The sequence below is a fragment of the Strigops habroptila genome, chromosome 2, assembly GCF_004027225.2.
Source record: "Strigops habroptila isolate Jane chromosome 2, bStrHab1.2.pri, whole genome shotgun sequence".
In the NCBI taxonomy this organism is placed as follows: Eukaryota; Metazoa; Chordata; class Aves; order Psittaciformes; family Psittacidae; genus Strigops; species Strigops habroptila.
In genome coordinates, this window is record NC_044278.2 from 45,076,321 (window position 1) to 45,089,973 (window position 13,653).

The window sequence follows — 13,653 nt, forward strand, 5'->3', positions numbered from 1 at the left end:
AGTAAGTAGGGCTTGTTCTGCAAAGGAGCAACCCAAGATTGATCAGATCACAAGTTCACATACATATGCTGCAGCTGAACTCAACTCCTGATGGTGTTTGATGTATTTTGTCAAAATCTATTCTGAAAAGATGAAAAAACCCCCCTGTGTCCCAGTAAACTTCAGGGTAAAAAGCACATTTCTATCTACAGAGTTTGTGGGTACCCTCAGGTCTCTTGAGGCATTATCAAGTTATCAATTTAAATCTGAGCACATTGGCATGCTAGCAACATGATGTTTTGTACTGCTGCTACTGTATTTCCAAGGATGCAGACGCTGCCATCCATTGGCATGAGTCTATCATCACCTGTGTGGAATTCTGGCCTCATGAAAAAAAAATCTGAATTCAAAAGACAAAGACACAAGACCCATGAATAGAACAACATTCCGGTTTCCATTTTGAAATAAATAATTCTAATGCTAAATCTGAATAATAATAATACGTTTTAGAAGTAAGTGGCTGGGTAGTTACAAGGCATGAGCAGATGTCATGCAATCATTCCATGGAACTACTGCATGGTAGGTCTTGGAGGAAAAAAGCTTCTGAAGAGACCAATACCAGGTTTGCAAAGCAAGAGAGAAGATGGGGCTGTATGGGGCTGTTGTCAGCCAATGCTGATGACAATTTTAGTATTTTTGTTTGTGCCAAGGAAAACTCATTTATTTAGCTTATTTTGTCCATTGACTTCATAGAACAAGAAGAAAAAAAATCCCTAGTAATTCCTAGGGAAGAATTTTTCCATCAGGAAAGGTGATCAAGCATGTGAGTGGAAGCACAAGTCGTATCCCTGAAGATCCATCCCTTCTGAAAAGAGAAATAGTCTAATGTGTATAAGGGATGCCTTGCAATAAAGTTCTTAAAGCAAAGGGATGGGAAAATTATTCTCTTTTTTAAAAAAGCTGAGCCATCACTCTTTTTTAAAAAAGCAAAGCCATTGTGTGGCCTTGGGCAAGTCCTGGGACTTCTTTGCATCTCAGACACTCCAGCAATTCAACTGGATGAAAGCAGAATAGATGGCAGGATGCTCCAATATTCAATATGCTGCAGATGCCACTGCTGAAAAAAACATTCTTGGCTAAATAAGCTCACAATGCAAACCCAAAAGAAACCAGGGATAGCTGGGAACACCACCATGAACAGCAGTGTTTGTGTTGTCTCTTGAAGCCTTTGCACTGTTGTAGATCTTAATGGTCATACAAGCTTATAGTCCAAAGTGCAATGGATCAGATTAGATGAGATTTGAAATTGCTTCTATCCTGTTTTTCAGGTATTCTTTATAATAAATCCCATATATATATGTAAAACATATGAAACTCTGACTAGCTTACTGTACATATAGCCCCAGAATTTTTTGATGTATGCATAGCCAAACCTGAAAACACACTGCTTCTTAGAACAGTCTTGAAGTGGTTAATCAAAAGATATTATTATATATATAGTATTATATATGTGTACATTGGGCTTATTAATTATTCCTGTCACAAAATAATTCTGCAAGCTGGAATCATTAAAATAGCATGTGTGACATGTTTTAGAGTAAATCCCTCTTCACTGAAAACTATCTGTTAGAGTAATAAATATTCTCTGCACTAAACTGAGGTGCACAGTAGACAGAAATATAGGTTAAAATCTTGTGCAGCAATGTTGGCATTGGGACCTGGTTCAGCACAGCATTTAATTGTATGCAGGTACTTAGATCCTAATGCAGCAGAGCACTAATGCACATGTTTAATTGCCACAATGAATAAAGACCTAAATAGGAATGGGATTACACATTTTTAGCATTCTTAGTTCTTCATGTTCAGCAGATGTTTAATGCTTAATGTTTCACTGAGCTGGATCTGGGCTAAATTTATTAATGGAAAGATTCTAAATTTCCTCAGGAAATTTCAAGCACCTTCCTGAGAATGTCAGATTTTTTTAGCTTCTGAAAACACTGAGCAAATCCCAGAGATCCTCTGGGCTGTGGCTGGAGAGCAAACTGTTCCACTGATCTGTGATGATGCTTTTGAGGTCAGACTGCATTTTAGCATGCAGAATCACTGCCATCTGATCACCTCCTCAGTGACTTATCATAACATATTAAGTGTCCAGGGAGTGCGTACCAACACCACAAACTTGCAACTTCTTCCAGGACCAGCTTCCATGAACAATGTCGGTGAGTGAATGGGCACTGAAGGACAGACTACCCACTTACCTCAAAAGATTACCTTTCAGCAGCCTGAGAAATACTAACAGGGAATAATTAGCTAAGGCAGGGTGGAATAATTAGCATTGCTATTGTGCTGTACATGTTCAGAAGTAAAGAAGTAAGCAATGCTGGTGCAGAAATCTATAGGCACACATATCATGGCTACTGTGTGCAGCTCTGATCAGTCTTTTCCAAAAGGGGTATAGAGGAATTAGAGAAGGTAGAGAGAAGGATGAAGTGAGTGATCAGAAGCATTAGAAAGGAAGAAGGACTAAAGAGATAAAGACTCTTCTGTTCCCCTACAGTGGTAACAGAGATGGTGGAGGTGATTTATACCTGAGGGCTATATAACCACAGATGGCACAGGGAAGGTAGGCAAGGAGCAAACTTTGTTCTCTTATTGCAAGAGTTAAGAGGCACCCCATGAAATAAACAGGCAGCAGATTTGAAAACCAACACAGAGAAGCTGGTTTCACACTGTGCATAATTACAGCTGTGCAATTCATTGCCATAAATGGCTCAAAGCAACTGAAAAAGGGATTAGAAATGTTCCCGGGGGAGAGTCTATCGGTAGTCTATTAAACTGAATCACAAACACAACCTCTGGCTTGGGGAGTCTTGCAACAGCTGGCTGGTGGTGACTGAAAAGGTGTGCTAGGACAAGGGCGACACAGCACTAGCCTTTTTTTGCATACTCTTCAAGGTGTCTGCTTCTGGCCACTGTGGAAGATTAGGTCTTGAACCAGGTAAACCTTTGGTCTGATGCAGTATTTCAGGGATGGGGTGGGAATTATGTTCCTACGCACCTCTTTCTTAGGTGAAAAGAGATCTCACCTCCACTCCTCCATTGTGGGACCCTGGGTGTGCTGGCCAAGAAATAGCAAGAAGTGGGGTTAATCCCCATGATCTTCTCTTCTTTAATAAAGCTACTCTTAAACAAAGCACTAGTTCCTCAGGAAACAATGTCTCCCCACAGGACAAAACCACTATTGTATGCTCTGTGGCTTCATTGTCTTGTCTTAAGATGGAGGAAAAAGGCAAGGCATGCCAACTCATTGCCAGTTTGATGGAAAAACTGAGTTTACAGAGACCAAGAGCAACTAAATTAGCATGTTGTAGTCATTCACTATAGTGGCTTAGAGGAGGAAGCTGGTGTGACTGACAGAGAGCCCAAGTGTCGGCCCATAGGTGACACAACAGGTCTTCCGCATACCTATCCGCACACAGTCAGGTCTTAGAAGGACATTATCATTGTAGATGCTTTCTACTCTCATTTTCTCAGAAAAGCCACCATCTGTCAGTGGATTTATCTCTAGCCTCCAAAACATAGGAGTTTTGTGTGTATTGAAGAGCATTTTATTAAAGTTGAAGCAGTAATAGCAACTCAGTTATTTGGGCTTGTGAAACTGAGAAACGCAAATTTGAGATAGGAAAGCATATTGTGAAACCAGGAGCTAAACTCTTGCCAAGGAAACAATACACTACTTTTGGAGAGGAGAGATGTGCCTTCAAGTTTTAAGTCAAGGGAGATTTGAGGGGGGTGGGAGCATGATGGTAGGAATGACTTACTGGTGCATTGATTTATTTGCAAAGTGCACTATCATCTGATCCGAAGTCCCCATTGCAGCTTTGTTTCGTGCTCCTGCAACTGCTTCATTACCCACTTCCCTCATTGAAGAGATAGGTATTTTGTGCTCTGCTGAACTGCTAAAGGACAGGACACAAGTCATCACGACTGAGCAGATTTTGCCTCTTCTTCCCATTGCTCAGCTTTGCTCCACAAGAGTGTTACACCAAGAGCTGCTGGCATTAAATCTGAACAGAATTTGCTGACCACTGCAATATGCATGGGTGGCTGAAGCAGGCTCATAACTGCAGATTTCAAGAATAAGCTTGAGGGAAACCCTCCTTTGATCTAGAAAGGTGACTGCACACTCAGCATCCGATTCAAGCGCATCGCAGGTGATTTACTTTGGCAGCACTGAGGGGCCACATTTTCAAGTGCATGGCACTTACTGCCAGGATAAGACTTTACTCAAGGAGCTTACCTCCCGCAGAGGTTCCCAAATAAGTAATGCTCATGCTTTCAGCAGCAGAGGCTTTCACAGGAACTGAGCAGGAGTGAAGCCAGATCCCCTGGCATTTTGCCCCCTGAAAGCCCAAGCCAGAGAAAATTCTCCCATTTGTTCAAAGGCCTGAGATCAAGTCTGATGGATATGCCTAGAAGAGACCAGATGTCTTGATTCTCTAGCCATGTCTGTGCAAGCTGTGTCAGTCAGAAACTTCTGTTCTTGTCTAAACTGTGTTTGCTGGCAGTACAGAGTGAAAAAGGTGGCTCCAACACACCCGTTGCTGCCCTTGTTACTGCCATGCGTCCTACCCCCACTGCTGGTGTCACCATCTTTTCCCCAAGATCAATGCATGTGTAGTCAGTCCTCCCTGTCCCGCTGTGAGAAAAAGCTATTTAAATCCTCTGAAGACCGAATGAACAGCACAGAAGCTCACTGAAAAGGTATCAGTAGTTCTTTAGCAATTACATTAATAGGGCTTGGTAACAGAGACAGAAAGGTGATGAAATATATTCTGATTAATTGCTCTGTCGCTATCCGCAAGGGCAACAACAAAACCTTTCCATGCTGGAGGGCTTGTGCTCTTTGGTCTGCAACACTCCCAGACAGTGCCACTTGCAATAGGGAAGAAGGGCCTTAACTTTGCTGGTCAAACTAGAGGGAAAGCCATGTTTCAGGAAGTGTTACAGCAGGCATCCTGGCTTGACGAATGCATGGTAAGGCTCCCAAGTTCTCAACACTGTATTCAACAGCCTGTATTCTTTCCCAGCTTCACCTTTCATTTTAACAATGTCCAAATGACATTGTTGAAGAGAAGCATAACAGATGAGAGAATGCTGTAGTGGTCTTGTCCTCCTGGGCTAAAATGAAGTGCAAAAGGCTTAGAAACCAACAAACAAATGGGAAAGAGGAACCTCCTTCTTCTGTTTCAAATAAGCGTGCACCAGCAGTGCTATGAAAAACCAGTAATTTGAGGGTCAGCAGCAAAGAAAGAGGAAATCCTTTCTACCCACAGATCTGAGGGTGATACGGAAATAGGTCAGAGCATATCGATATCCCTCCATGGACATGTTGCATGTTTATTACCAAGCAGAAAGGCACTGCAGGGCTGGGTGAGCCAGCATGATCATGGGGCTCTGGGAGAGTTTGCTGTGAGCTAGCGAGTGTGAACGAGGAGAGAGCATGCAGCAGCTCCTGGCTCTCAATCTGTTTTCAGGGGACGGAGAATCTGTTGGCCTGAGTCAGGCACAAGCAGTGCAGCTCCCAGGAGAAGCAAACAGAGAGCAAAGCTTGCTGAAGGCAGGATTTTGAAGCAGCCAGGCTTTCTGCTCAGCTGGGTGAACCCACCTCTGTCACAGCACTGGATGGCAACAAAGCATGGCATGAGAAAGGGACGGTCACTGACATGGCTGCTGTGCTGCATAGTGGTGTTGATACTTGAAGTGCCAGGACTGCACTTCATTTCTCCCTGTGTAGCTGTGGTCATATCCCTCCCCTGCTAACTTGCCGTGTGGCCATGGGCAAGCTCCCTGGCTTCCCTGAGCCCCCAAGAGCTTCCCAGCTGACCTGAGTATGTCCCCTGCCATCAGCACATGGTGTGACTTAGTGGGTTATCATGTTAAAGGTTTTCAGGCAGAAAGCCCTATCTGCTACCAGGGGGCTTTGGGACCCAAAGGCAAGGGATTTAAATCCAGAGGAGACTGGATTTAAATCCAGTCTTCTGCAAGACTGCTATTATGGCAGATGATAACAGTCACTGGACCTATAAGGTGTTGGCTTAGCATGAAGTGAACTGACCTGCTCCAGTGCAACACAGGCTTGTACAGCTGTGGTATTTCTCACCACAGAAGGTCTTGGAGGCCTTAGATTTGGCAAATGCTTTTTTTCTCTTCAAAGTACACATTCAGTTAATGACAGCTCCCCCTGCCCCAGCACACTTTAAAAGGAACACACAGAGAGAATACTGTGTTGTTTGTTCTGCGACATTTTGCCTGTCTGATTTAGATAGACTGGCAGTGCTTTCAGGCAGGACCACCATACACACCATAACTCGTAGTACCTAATTGACTCACTCCATGCATGTAATGCTGTGATGAACACAGGGGCACCCCAGCCTTACTTTGTACTCCTCATTCTCCTGTACACCTACAAGTGACAGCAGAATTTGCACAGCCACAAGAGATGCTGGAGGGGACATTTCCTATGTGACCACACCACCATCAAACCCACTTCCCTAGAGGAGAGGAAGTGCTCCTCTTCTCTTGTGACAATGTTAGAAGTGGGTGCTTCACATACAAGACATCTTTTAAGAACTGCTAAATGGTCTGATATAGTCTGACCAGCCCTGCTCACTAGTCTTGTTCTGATAACATGAGAAGCTTCAATTTTGGCCGATGCTACCTGTATGTGGCCCCATCATTCATCCTAGCACCGCTCTGTTGCTGGGTGGTGCTGAGGGTGGCTGTTCTTGTACAATCAGAATGTGCTACCCAGGCTCTAGAAGGGTAATTTCACATTCGGGGTGTGTGTGTGGGGTCTCAATCCCCCATTTTCTCCATCCACTAAAATCACTAGCTGAATTTCATGAAGAGCACATGCCTAATGTTTTGTGCCCGCATGTCACCCAGCAGTGCTGTCCAAAGGAGCCCAGTGGGGGGATGCCTGAGCTGAGAGTAGTGGGCTGCAGCAATGCAGCTGGTGGGCCGGGATGCCTCGGCAGATGCTGCTCCGCTCTGCTGTGCCCCATTCAGGCTTCGGAGTCTCTCCTTTTTATGAGCTCCGCACTCCAGTCTAGCTGGGCTGTTGTTGACCGCACACTTTGCTTTATTTTCTTCCTCTTGCCAGCACACACAGCTTAGGCAAAACACTTAAACATTTTAAGTGTTTACTTCCTCATAAGCAGCCAGCCTGGCACCCATTCAGATTCCCAAAATAATCCACTAAGGACTTAAGTAAACTGCCTGCAGGTGTTGCCCAGCTGCTTCACTGTGAAGAAGTCTTAAACTCTGCACTGGTCCCTTGAATCCAGGGACAGATGGTGCAAGACTTGCCTTTTTGCCTGCCCTTAGAGCCTGATGCTCTGCTCCTGCTCTGGGGCTGGGACAGGACTGCCTGCTGCTGCCTTTTTTCCACTTGCACTCTGAGATCATCTCTAGCGTTACTGTCTCTAAGATATTTTGCCATCTCCCCCCACTGCAGACAATGGAAGAGGAAAATTAAACAATTCACAGTGTTTCCCTCCAGAAGCTGCCCTAAGCAGAGGAAGGGGGAACAGGCACAGGGGCCCACAACAGAAACTGGGGAAGTCCTGTCCCCGTCCAAGCCAAGAGGCCTGAAAAGAAAGGGGGTTTTATCCCTGAACAAAAGCCAGTCGACCAGATTTGATGCAGCTGACAGGGGACAGAGTTTAGCTCCAGGTCTGTGCTACCTGTAACATACTCAGTGATACAGCTGTACGGTGCTGTGGACCTATACTTACTTTAACCTACCTTGTCTCTGGCCGGGTGGTGTGCTGGAACCAGCACCAGGCAGCTCTATCAGCCTTACCTCTTCCCGGGCTTCAGCTCACATAACCAGGCACCATCCCACCAGGACTGGCAGTGCAAATTAAATCCAGGTTCAAGGAGAGCTGCAAGCTGCTGCAAACCTGCATTCAACTACAGGTGAGCTGTAAACCCGCTCCTGCTGGTAGTCATGGTAGGGAGTTGGGCCAAAGGAACAGTTTTGAGAGGTCAATCTCCAAATCCAGTATTTAAAAAGAACTTTTCTGCATGAAATTTTACACATGCCTGTGCGTGTGTGCCTGCATGCTATTGAAATAATGCTAACCAGTTGTATTCCTACATGCAAATTGATATACATATTGCCTGTGCCCATACAAACATGCAGGCAGACACACACTGGGGGACAGTCATTAGATTAAGCTGACCACAATAAATGTAAGAAGCAGATTCGATAATGACCCCAAATATGGACCCAAATGTTCCTTCTTCTGCTACTAATTGATCTAATGGATTTCATATTTGTAACTAGACAGTGGTTTGTATTGTATTGTAAGTTTCTTTTTGTTTGCTGCTTTAGAAAAAATAAGAACTAGTAGAACATAACACATACCATATTTGCAGATGTAATTGCCATGAAACACCACTCCTCCCACACCCTCCCCCTTTCCCCCACCCCGCCCCAGCAATTGCCAATAGTGGATTACTAATAGTTTGGAGCAGTTGCACTCTAATTTATGATGGCAAACTCTGGGGCAGAAATCCTCAGTCACTATGCACACAAACAGAATGACATATACATATTAATCTATCTTAACAGCCACATGATATTCTAGATCCTCAATCACTGCACAATGCTGCCAGAAGCGAAAGTGTGATTTGCTTTTATTCAGGTGGGGGAATAAAGGTTTGGTATGGAAAACTGAGACAGCAGATAAGTGTCTGAGGTGGGAATAGATCTGCCACCTCACTGTACGCACCTAGCTGCCGTGTGGTCCTCTCCCTCTTTGGAGGAGCATCCTTGCTTTCCTCAGTAACGCTTTGCTTCATCTGTTTGTTCACCACACTCTCCCCCACAGCACATTGCTGTCCCTATTACTCCTTGATTTCTTCTCCCTTTAGTCCCACGCAAGATTCAATGAATCTGCCACCCTTTACACTAGAGTGAGAAATTGGAGTGAATCCCTCTCTTTTTTTTGAGACTGCCATGTCCAGTGGGGAAGCCAATAACAGCTGCCTGTGCCACAGTTGTTCTGACCACTTTAAAAGAAAAAAAATAAAGGAAACAGAAATTGATGCTCTACAGCTCTCAAACTGGCTTCTCAAACCTTTCAGGAGCGCTAAATGGCCTTAAGAAGTAAATAAAATTTATCAGAGAAATTTATCTATTTACCAGAGAAGTCAGAATGGTACCTTTGCAGCTGTTCCTGTCATTTGAGGAAAAAGATATAATTCGGTAGGTTTTATTTTTTTTAATTAAAAACCCACTTAATTTGTAACCACTCCAGTCTGCTGAGCAAACGTGTGTCCAGGCGAACTTTAAAATACATTTTCTGTACCAAATAGAAGAAAACGTCAGAAGGAGCCTCCCTGGTTTATTGGATGGGTGTGTATTGGGACAGGTTTAAAAACATCTTAGTGTAGCTGATAGACCATGACCTTTTACTATCAGTTAAATCCAGATTTATTTCTTTTAAGACGTATGCTATTGAAAGGCACTGGCAGCCAAGTTAGAGAAGTCTGCCACAGTATTTTCGCAGGATCATTCCAAGGTATTCTGTTGCTCATGCCAAGCAACAAAACCTTTCTTTTTGTGTGCATTTCTGAACACCGCTGTGCTCTCAGCACAGGCAAATAATCTCCAAAAGGTACTATTTCAAGGAGAAAACTGCATTTTGAACAAGAAAGTTTCACTTTCCTGCATTAAGATAATGAAACAAAAAAGAGGATGGATTTACATGTGTGGTACATATAAAATAAGAGAAGGGGCATGTACTCAAATATTGTTTTAACTATTTTTCATTTGTAGTCCTCCATATGTTTGCACTGCAGTCAGTGAACAATAGAAGAGCTCTCCTGTGGTTAATTTTACACCTGTAAAGACCCCTGGATACAAACCAAGATTGCGTGGCCAAGTGGATAAAGTATCTGGCTTATCTTGCCAATGAATTCATATGCTCCAGGGCGTTAGAGAAGATGGGGAGAATATGAGGAATTATATTATTTTCAGTCTTTAGCAGGTTTTCATTACTTTTACCCTTTCTACCTCTAACACCTGAGGTAAGAAACCCCAACAGCTTCAGGCCTTCAAGGCAAACACCAAAAAAAAAACCCCACAGTGTCTGCTCTGTGCAGGCAACAGGGGAAGAATCTGGGGCTCTGCAGTTCCCCCATGCTCCACAGTCTGTGTGCAGGAACAAGCAGGTGTCCATGGGCAATGAGCCTGCTCCCAGCACCCTGGCTGAAGACCCCTGGGTTTCCTGACCAAGCCTTGCCCCAGGCTTCAGAGTGACCCTGGATGAGGCACGGTGCTGGTGCCTCTGCTCCTGCTGCAGCCAGGGCTGTGATGCTGTCTGGTGCCTGCTTCTTACCTGCCTGGGTTGCGAGTGCTGCCTGGCGGGAACTGGCTCTTCTGAGTGTCCCTCATCTTCTATAGCAGGCTCAGACCTCTGCTCTAGTCACTTCACATTACCATAATAGAAATTAATAGAAATAATGAGTGCTTCACAATTGTACAGATTTAATATGCCTGGGAGTCTGATGCTAATATATCAATAGCATAGTTTACAGTACATCATTGGTATTCTTTGGGAGCCATGACCTATATTCTGATATAAAGGATCTTCAAGGTTCCTTTGCAAATAAAAGTAAATGTTAATTAAAGCACTTTTCTTCAAAAGGCTTTCTTTAAAATGACCTACAAGTTCAATATTTGTTTTATGGCATGCATAGATAGGAGGACTCACGGTCTCACAGGAAATGTCATATGAATTAGGAAGGAAAAAGAAAAAACCTGTAAGGATATAAATTCCCTTCTTCAGCACATCAGAATATAGACTTTGGTGATGGGCTACAAGAAGGCTGAAGCGAGGAGGGTACCTATTACAAATGGTTGAAACACTATGTTTTTAACTGCATAAAAGGGTTGGATCAATCTCTCATTTTAGTGAAAGGGATGGCTGAGACATACAAAAATAGAATGTAGCCTAACATTTGCATTGCTTTCAAGATAGAGGCTTGGAGGCATTTTATTTTCCCTTTCATAAAATTTTCTGTCTTGAAGAAAATGCTCTTACATGGCTTATTTGAGGTTATACCTTTCTACACAGTCCTGTGCAGTATATTTTCTGTCACATTCACAATGCATTTCAGAACATGAGATCACAAAATGCAATGCCTTTTGCAGACATGAAAAATGTTCCTCTTTTTGCACAGAACAATTCTTTTTTGTGCAATTCTTCCAGTTAGAAGGCCTACTAAAGCTCTGCTAAAATATATGATCTCAGAGTAATACCGTATGACATTCCAATCACCAACAAATGTTCTTGCTTTTATTAAAAACAAACCAAAAACCGAACCCACAGAGTCCCCAGGGAGTCGGACCCTGCTATTGTTCTTCTGATGCAAGTCAGGAGATACCAGACAATATGAATCTTGAGTCACCACTTGCTAAGCCGCGTTTGCTTAAACAACAGCTCTCCCAGCTGACCTTTACAAGTTAGCAGAAAGCGTATAAAGACAAAAAAGCGCTGTGTTAAAAAACTCTAATGCTTTTATGTAGCCAGGTATGCTGTGGAGCCAGGAAAGGAGGAAAGCAGATGGGAGTCCCGTTGGGGAGCTGCTTGAGTTGGAGCTGATTTGGATGGGTTTGTTCTGCAAGAAAATGGGGACAAAGAAGGGTGGCTCAGGGCTACAGGGTGTAGGCAGAAAAGTAGGAGACAGACTGGGAGGCACTAGATAAATAAAGGAAATACCTACATTCTAGCAGATAGGATACTTAATCCCAAAATAAGGACAAGTAGGACTCCACTGGTAAGCAGGCATGTAGGACTCAGAAATTGATTCAGGATAGGGTGTACAGCTGCAGTCTGCTTCTTTCAGCACTTTTTCTTTAACTATCCTAGAATTCACCAAACAGAAGATGGATTACACTTTATAATATAAGCCTCCTGAGGGGATGCTGCTAAAAGGCTGTCAGCAGAAAGAAAAAAAAGTGTTCAAAGTGTGCATGTAGGGTTAGGGACTCCACATTTCAACTCCTCTGCAGCTGGAGATGAGGTGCATTTGCATTTGTTCCCCTGGCTGAAGACCTGATATTCATTACAAAAGCTATTTCAAAATAGTTCTAGCTTAAAATTTTTTATTCACACATAACCCATATAAAATTAGTAATTTTATATACCTACACTTCAAACAATCTTGCCTACCTCCAGGAAGATCTGCAGAGAGATTACTTTCAGTGGGTTTGAGTCAGGCCTTTAAATAAAGGCCAGAATTTACTTCATTTCTGTAGTGCTGATGGGCTCCCTGGTCAGAAACACTTTTGCGCAAAGCATTGTGCATAGAAACAAAAATAAAGTGACACCTTAGCCCAGAAAGCTTACTTGTTATGGTTTCAGCATCCCTTTACTCTGTCAGTGAGTGGCTTTTGTTAATGATCACTGTAATTTTCCTGACAGTTAACTGAATGGTCTTTCTTTGGAGAAATTAAGAGAGACACTGGAAACATCTTCATAATCCAAAGTACTGAAGATTCTGTTTCTGCATTTTACAAAGCAGTTAGGGTTGACTAACTGGTTGCTATTGTGACCATATACTTAGAGATGCCTGTGGCAGAGGGGAAGCTGGGTCTTTGGCTCACATTCGCTCAGCAGAGATTTGTGGTAGCCTCAGGCATTGTCACTTCTCTTGGTCTGTCGTTCTGCCTTCACAGAAGTCAGCAGAAGAGCATTTGGGCAGGCAGCTAAGCCATTGCTGTTGAGTCCAGGGTACTTGTGTAAGCTCCTGCTTGTGTACAGTACCAGGTTCCACACCAAATTATGTACTGGAGTGGGTAAATTACATAGTTGCAATGAGGTCATTAATCCCCAGGAAGAGGAAGAAATAGCTAAATTTGCAAAGCTTGGCTGAGTGCCCACAACACCCATTTGCTACATTTGTTCCTTGTGATCATCTGATGAATTATTATTTTTTTTATTATTATTATTAGAATGAAGCTGTTATTTGCTAACCTACATCGTGATCCTTCAACCATGTTTCCATAGTTCATCTTTCCTACTTTAAGGAATAATAAATAGCATGGAAGTTACACACCTCGATGCCGTTTTCAGAATTAGGCCATAGACTCCAGTATTGGTGCTATAAATTCAAAGCCGAGCAAAAGCTCAACTAGATTTACTTCCAGACTAAGCAGGACTGGGTTTTGCCCATGGTATCTAAGAAAAGGCTTTCTTAGGACAAGTGTATTTAAAATAAAATTGAGAAAAGCTACAAAAATACAGAAGGTTTCAATGCTTGGGGTGTGGGTATTTTTTCCTTTTATAAAGAATATGCCATTTTGTTGTTTTGTCATAGGAAAGGTACCTTTTACTATTGCTGCAGTTATAAGAGGGAAAAAGAAATTACATTCAAAAGTAAAGATCTCCATGTAAAAACGCCTCCCTGGCTACATGGAAGAAAGTAAAAATTTTTACTGATATTTGCTTGAGTTTCTCTCTGCTTCCAGTGAACACTGAAAGTGCAGCTCTATAGAACTACATCCTTAAAAAAGACAGGGGACAAAATGTGCTCAACTAGCATCTCCATGAGATCACGCAGCAGAAAAATAATCCTCGCTTACAATCCAAATACATG